General features: G+C 44.8%; 1 protein-coding gene across 4 annotated transcripts in view; it reads right to left on the reverse strand.

Moving 5' to 3' along the window:
• Nucleotides 1-5,547, reverse strand: part of MYO1B (myosin IB) — a 420,293-nt gene extending 414,746 nt beyond the window's left edge. For 3 of the 4 annotated variants that reach the window (XM_077448750.1, XM_077448748.1, XM_077448749.1), the window contains exon 1: nt 5,362-5,547. The gene's annotated coding sequence lies outside the window, so the exon portion shown is untranslated. The remainder of the gene's footprint in view (nt 1-5,361) is intronic. The other variant, XM_077448751.1, reaches the window with a different exon arrangement.
• Between the last annotated feature and the right edge of the window lie 2,437 nt (nt 5,548-7,984).

The raw sequence follows: 7,984 nt of genomic DNA on the forward strand, positions 1-7,984 counted from the left end.
AAGACTGCTACACTGACAGCACATCACCCATGGCAGGTAAGTACAGAGTGGACCGGGAGGTGGGGATGTTGTAGGGTGTCAAGCTGGCCAAAGATTACTTCCCCCCCCCCCCCACTCGGTCAGCCAGCAGGCTATTGTATTCTGACAGGACTCCTCCATGGTGGGAATACACTGCAGCCGATCGATTTGATCAAATGAAAACGTACCAACAGTCCCATTCAAGAGGTGTCACTTACTAGATCAGCTCCTATTGAATGGGAACGGCCAACAATGGATCGAAATTCAGCCAGTCCCTGCTGAACTGGCCAAAATTCAATCCATCTATACAGTATGGCCAGCTTTAGTTTTTTTTTTTGTCTTTTTTTCTAGAAACGTGAGCTAACACTTTAAACAGGAACATAGGTATGGATTACAAAGACAAAGAAGCTGCATACGCAATAAATGACCCAATCAGCAGCTGAAAGGGTTTAAATATCACCTTAGAAATCTTTATGTTTAGGTTCCCTTCAAAAGAAAAACCGCCCCAAGGGCAGCAGATCTGGTTTACAGCCCTCCTTTGCCCAAGGTGCAGGATAAAAAGAGAGGAGCACTGCCAACACTCCCAGAAAACAATCCTGAGAACTGAGCGTGTTGGGGATCTTTGTTCACAAAGTGACAGTCTATGCTGGAAATGTAGCAATAACATGAGAACACATGGCAGAAACAAAATGACAAATGGTGTATAAACAGGACTGATCCTGGGAGCAAGTCTGATGAAAATCACCAGATAAGAAACATACAATGCTAGGTAGTTAACCCTTTCACTCACATTAAGCACACGTCAAACTAAATTCCAAAAAAAAAAATAGGAGAAAGAAAAACCCACACCATCTGGAGCACAGATACAACAGAACTATAAAAGAACTACTAAAGTCTACATTTTCAAAGGCAGTAAACAGTCATCCTAGAAGCTAGAATATAAAAAAGGTATAAATACATACTTGTGTATAATAAAAAGTCATTAGAATTTAGAGATGTATGACATCATTGTAAATACTATGAACCGTGTATAATTATTTATGAGAAATATAGAAAGCATATTAGATCAGTTTATTTTGTTGCCAGTCATTCCCTGAGAGCACTAGGAGGGTAATAACCGACAATGTCACAAGGATGACCACACCATATCTGACATGTGATTTGTTCAATTACCAGATTTAGCCAATGGGAAGTTACTGCTTAAAAACAAACAATCTACTCCAATCAAGGGTATAGGGGTGAGCCTGGCCAATCAAGGGAGTAGGGGTGAGCTTGACCAATCAAGGGAGTAGGGGTGAGCTTGACCAATCAAGGGAGTAGGGGTGAGCTTGACCAATCAAGGGATTAGGGGTGAGCCCAGGTTCACATGGTGCCCAGAAGGAAGTGTCACTTCCACCAAATAAACTTCTGCCAGGGCAATCTCGCCCCACAGCTGCACATACACAAAAGGGTGAGGATTCCTGTAAAATCTTTGACCAAATATGACCACATGGGTGACCAAGTTTCTATCAAACCTGAACTCATTTTACTAATATAATGCTGGCCCATACACTGTTCGAATTCTGCCAATTTCTTCTGGCTCAGATGAAATCTGAGGAGTGTAGGATCCCACCAGCGCCCATCTTTTTAACAAAAGTTGATTGATTACAGATGTTTTTTCAAAGGTACCTGATGGAAAAATGTCAAAGAGTGCCTACATCCAATCAGATGCAGGCATTTCAGCTGTCAGAACACCATAGCCGGCCAGGGGTATCTGTTCATCTGTGCTATTAACATGGATGGCGGAATCTGTTAGGGTCACACCTTGCAAATAGCAATTTAACAGTACAATCAATTTTTGATTTATCAAGCTATGTAATATTGGAATCTATATAATCAAATGATATCCAAGCAGGCAGGTCTTTGCCCTACATAGTTGTGGGTAAACCTAAGAGAGAGATTTCACAATCCTGGATTTTCCCATCAGGAGAGATTGATTGGAAAACATAAAGGACTAAGTTATTGATGTGTGGATGGCCACCATAAGGTTCCCAAAACATGCTACAATCTAAGTAAACCAAAACTATGTAATGCGAGTATTATATTAAAGGGGAAGGGAAAATGTGGGACTTTATAGGAGACACATACACTCATGCATCTCCATCCTTATATCTATATTGAAAGTAAAAAAAAAAAAAAAAAAAGTTGGGACTTTGTATGAGGCAGAGGATACAAAGTCCCAACTTTTTTCTTTCAATATGCAAGAAGTGTGCCTACCTAAACCATCCAATCAATCTGTACTACTACTTGTTGGTAGATCACACAATAGGACTGTAACATGTGAGGTGAGCTTAGAAAGCAATAGCTGTACTCTGAATAAACCCTTTTTTACAGAGAGCTTCTAAACAAAAGCTGGATGTCGTTACAGCCACGCGAACAAGTCTGCTGTCAGTTATAATGTGGATCCCTTCTTCTAAAGGGTAAACAAGACACCCCATCACCCTGGTGATTCACAACGATCTGACGCTTTACTGCCTTTCCGGGACATTCCTCAGACTACTAGTGTTTCACTGTTGTCCCATCTCCAAGTCATCATATGGTATGTGTATGGAAGACATTCCTGGCCAGACAGCATTGTACTGATGGGAAATCACCCTAAAGAGGGGTGAGAAGAGAAATCACTGCAATCTGACCAGCTACAAATCCTCAGATCACTTCCCAAGAAGGCTGGAAATGACTTCTAATGCCGCGTACGCACGATCGGAATTTGGGGTGATCGTGTGTAGGCAAGACAGCTTGAGACGAATTCTGTCGGGAAAACCATCAGAGCTTTTTCCGTCGGAATTCGGCTCAAGCTGTCTTGCCTACACACGGTCACCCCAAATTCCGATCGTTTATAACGCGGTGACGTACGACACGTACGATGGGACTAGAAAAAGTTCAATAGCCAGTAGCCAATAGCTTCTGTCTCGTCGTTGAATCTGAGCATGCGTGATTTTTAGCGTTTCGGAATTGCATACACACGATCGGAATTTCCGATAGAAAGTTTGTCCGTTGGGAAAATTGAAAACATGCTATGAATTTTTGGCTGGCGTAAATTCGGACAGCTAAATTCTGATGGAGCATACACACGGTTGCATGTTCCAATGAAAAGCTATCATTGGTCTTTTCCTGGCCGGAATTCCGATCATGTGTACGCGGAATTAGGCTGAACACACACTGGCGACTTTCTCATGGTGATTAGCCCACATTTTTACCTCAGATTTTCTTGGCAACAAAAATCACAATAATTTTCTATGGGATCACTAACACTAATTTTTAAAGCGTTTTGCCACACAGTGAATAATGATTGCCCTACACACTTCAGGTTTTATTATTTGATCAATATGCAATTCAATTTTAACTAACAGCCATATTTTTCCTTACAATCGATGTAGAGTTGATCAGATTCAAGGGTCAGGATGGGCTCCTGATCATGTGACAGCTGTGAAAGCCAATCAGAGTGGTCACATGATGCAGAAGCCACTCCATGTCCTGGTGCATTAAAACCCACTTAAAGTAGAACTAAAGTCTCCAGGCAGGACTGTATGCAGAAGAGACATGCAATAAAATACATCAAATCGCCTGCTGAAAGTCTTCAATAGAACGTACACAGTTCACATTTCACCACATGTGTGCGAGGATGAGTGAATTCCTGCACATGTACAGGAGTGGCATCCAGTGACATACCATGTACAGGGCCACAGGAGCCACCCTGGGTGCAAAATCCCTAAGGGTTCAGGATGAGAAGAGGTGGGAAATCTGTCTGTGCCCACTCCTATTCTGGTCCTGTCAGGAACTGCTTGGTTACTGTTGGGCTACATTATGTTCATAGGGTAGTTCCAGAGGAAGCATTAGAATACTTTTTAAGCTCAATTCCAGCCTTACCTTTTTTCCTCCCAGCCACTTGTACCAAGTCCTCTCCTGTGTTGAAACGGATTACTCTCAATTCCCTGGCTCCGGTCTCTCTTTTTCTTGAAACCCATTGTAAACTGGCATGCCATGCACTTGAACTACCATTGAGCCCTGGGGGGGGGGGGGGGGGTATTATGGGATAATATAGAGCTGGGTCCACAAGGGGGGGCTATGGAGCTGAGGGGCACAATAAGGGGATGCACAATGAGGAGTGGGGGGTGCTTGCATAAGCTGGTTTGAAATCTAACTACAGGCATACCCCACTTTTAAGTACACAATGGGGTTTATTTACTAAAGTTGGAAAGTGCAAAATCAGGCTCACTTCTGTATAGAAACCAAAGGGCTTCCAGGTTTTATTACCAAAACTTAATTGACCAAGCTGAGGTTAGAAGCTCATTGGTTTCTATGCAGAAGTGAGCCTGATTTTGCACTTTCCAGCTTTAGTAAATAAACCCCATTGTGTACTTACAAGTGGGGTATGCCTCTATTGACTTCTCATGAATAGGCTGGAAATTTTTGCTTCGGGGCCCCTCTGCATGACTGGGACAAGGGGTGGGCATGAGAGGCAGCTGCCATGGCAGTTTACTGTATGGATGGGGCACCAGTGAGCTCATTCTGAAACAAGGCATTTTAACAAGTGGATGACTGCCGACAGTAGCATCCCCTAAACTCGCACATACTTTGTCAGAATACGACACCATGGGAAGGATTTTTCCATCCACTGTACATGTTGATGGTTAAATTGGTTCATTTTTTTGTGGAAAAAAAAAAAAATGATGTATGGCATGAGCCATGTATGGGCAGCTTTAGGAGGGTGTATGACATGCATGAAAAAGCTGGGCACAAGGGAACTCAGGTAAGGCACAGATTTTCCCACTATGTGCCATATATGTATATTTCTGGTGGGACTGGTAGAGTAACGGTCCATGGGTTAGGGGGTGCAATACTTGCCTTCCCTCTGGCAACCCACACTATGCCACCAAGGGAGCCATTTTATGCCAGAAAATTATGGTGGCCACAGCCCTAGAAGAAACTTGGCAGAAGAGTGTCCAAGGAAAGGGAAGTTTGGAGGACTTTAGTTCTACTTTAGGAATTGCTGGGAAGGGTCACAATGGGGAGGTAACAGACCATCATATGGGATCTGCCTTCTGTAGCACTTTAAAATGAAGTTCTAACAAAGAATAAGCCAACAAAGGGGGGCCAAGCCCCTTCCTGATGATGATGATGAGGAAGGCTTTGTTGAGAAGACTGATGGCTCTGGTTGTGTCCACACTGATGGGAGGCACGTGGGTGGTACAATAGAAGAGTGAATGGAGCCATGCTGGGCGCACACAATAAGCCGGACACTGAGAGCACTAATGACACCATCTATAAGGACTTGTGTGGGTCCGTGCTCCCCATTCATCTTACCTTTGTAGGCGCTCCGATGCAGGCTGCTGTCTCCGGACTCTCTCAGTCCGCACACATACACTTCAGACGGCGGGTGAAAGTTTGTCCCCCGGCCGGCCGCACTCCAGGAATGGAGGGATGAATGGAGCTGAGACTTCCTCCGTCCGCCACTCTCAGCCTGTCCTGGGGAGAGGCCGGGATAGGGAGAGGTACAGCCGGAGATCTCTGCCTCCTCCTTACCCACCTAGGCTCAGCGTCCCGCCTACACATGGCCTATAGAGAGCGGACAGCGCCGCCCGCTGGAGGACGGAGAGTTACAGGAGACATCGCATTGCAGCTTCTAATCTAAACCCAGGGGAAAAAGTGGCATATATTGCAGTTTAGCAATCCTTAAAGTGACTCTAAATGACATCCTTATCCTCAGAAAATAATCCATATACATTCTCTACTTAAAGGGGAACTTAAAGCAGAGTTCCACCCAAAAATGGAACTTCCGCTTTAAGTGATGGTGACCCCCTGACATGTCATTTTTTTGGGGGGGAGCAGATACCCAGTTTTTATGGGCACCCAGCTCCCACTTCCTTCCCAGGTTCCACGGCACCAGAAGGAAGTTCACCTCCCCCTCCCTCCCTGCAATCTTCTAGGACACATCACAGGTCCCAGAAGATCGCCCGACCATTCACAGCACTTAGCATGACTCGCGTCTGGCTGTGAAGCCACAGCCAGGTGCCCACAGTTGTCGGAGAGGAGGAGGATTGGAGTGAGACTTAGGCTGGGTTCACACTGCTGCGGGGGGAGATCCGGATGTGATTCGCACCGCAAATCACATCCGATCTCCGTAGCGCTGCGAGTTCAGCCATACAGATAGTATGGCTGAACTCGCAGCGGTCCCGCAGCAAACTCGCACGGGACCCTTTTTTTCGTCCGCAACAGAATCGGATCGCATGGGCGTTCACACCATGCGATCCGATTCTTGTGCGAGTCGGCAGATCGCACTGCGATATGCGATCGGATCTGGGGGTGTCATTAACATATCATTGACACTCCCAGCCGTTCGCATAGGGCAGTGTGAACTGCCGGCGGGAGTCGTGCGATGCGGGAAAATGCCGCGGATTCGCGGCGTTCCCGCATCGCAGCGGTGTGAACCCGGCCTTAGTGAGTCCGCATCGCTGTCCGAATATTAAAAGTCGGCAGCTACACTTTTTGTAACAGCTGACTTTGAAATGGGTGGAACTCCCCTTTAAGTTCTGCTGTCACAAACTGCGAGCAGGACGGATCTTTAGCCCTGGTAAACACTGATGCGATGCAGGAAACGCACACAATTCGCTGTATAGCAATCATACAGAGTCCATGCGATCTGCTGCTGGTGTCAATTAGGATAGCAACACCCCAAAACAGAGCACAAAGCGTAGTGCGACTGCCAGAATTGGACACAATGCGATTCAGGCGTGGGTAAAAAAGCACCCAGTACTATTTTGGTGCCAATGCGAATTAAGCCATACAGAACCGAGCCAGTTAGCAGGGGTGAATCTTGAGGAGTATCTGGAGTGCCAAGCTAGGGACCCAGCAGAGAAGGGGGGTGGCACTTGAGGGGATACCACCGAAAACCTTGGAAGAGCTCATGGGATTCATAGTCAGTGAATCAGAGGATCCAGTGAGGGACCAGGAGCTCAGTATTGAAGAACTACAAGGAGCAGTTGTAGTGGAGCTGAATGAACCGATACGTTGCGTTAGGAACTGTTAAAGGACTGTTACCATAGGAGACAACAATCCTGCACGTGCAAAAATGGCGCCTTGCTGGAGCCTTCCTCTGTACGGCTGTCTTCCTATTAAAGTCTCTGAGTCTGCCAATTGAGATTGCAACTATCTAAGTTTGTCCTGGCACTAACCCTCTTTCCCCAAAATATATAAAAAGGGCTGTCAAAAGAAATAAAACCTCTTTTACATCCAAGAAGTGTCTGGCACCCAATGACTTTCACCATCTTTGCACCCACTATGCCTCACAACCCACTACATATTGAATGATATCAGCTATCTTTGAACTTGGGGGTTCTTATTAGACCAAAAGAGGTAAAAGACCTTGATACACGACCAAAGCATTTTTTTGCTATTCAGCACTGTGCTACTTTAAATGGCAATTACACCGTCATGCAACATTGTACGCAAAATTAATTTTGATATAGAGCTTTCATTGGTGGTATTTGATCACGACTTTATTTTATTTTTTCTTGAGCTATAAACAAAAAAAGCCAAAAAATTATAAAACTATAAAATCTATCCAATAAAAAAGTAAAAAAATTAAAATTCCTTCATGAATTTAGGACAAAATGTATATTGCTACATGTTTTTGGGGAAAAAATCCCATTATTTGGTTTGCTTGAAAGTTACAGCATGTGGTATACATACCGGAATTATATATTTTTTTTATATACTAGTAATGACGGTGATCAGCGGGACTGTGATAGTGTGGCAAACAATCTGACACTAGCTGACACTGGCTGTGAGGTATACTAACAGACTCTGACAGCAATAGTGACATTAATACAGTGATTACTGCTAATGCTCTCACTGTACTAATGACACTGGCTGGGAAGGGGTTAACATCTAGGGTCGATCAAGGGGTTAAATGTGCACCTAACAATGG

This window comes from Lithobates pipiens, unplaced genomic scaffold (assembly GCF_037356315.1).
Source record: "Lithobates pipiens isolate NorthernLeopardFrog02 unplaced genomic scaffold, aLitPip1_a1.2 Scaffold_22, whole genome shotgun sequence".
Lineage (NCBI taxonomy): Eukaryota > Metazoa > Chordata > Amphibia > Anura > Ranidae > Lithobates > Lithobates pipiens.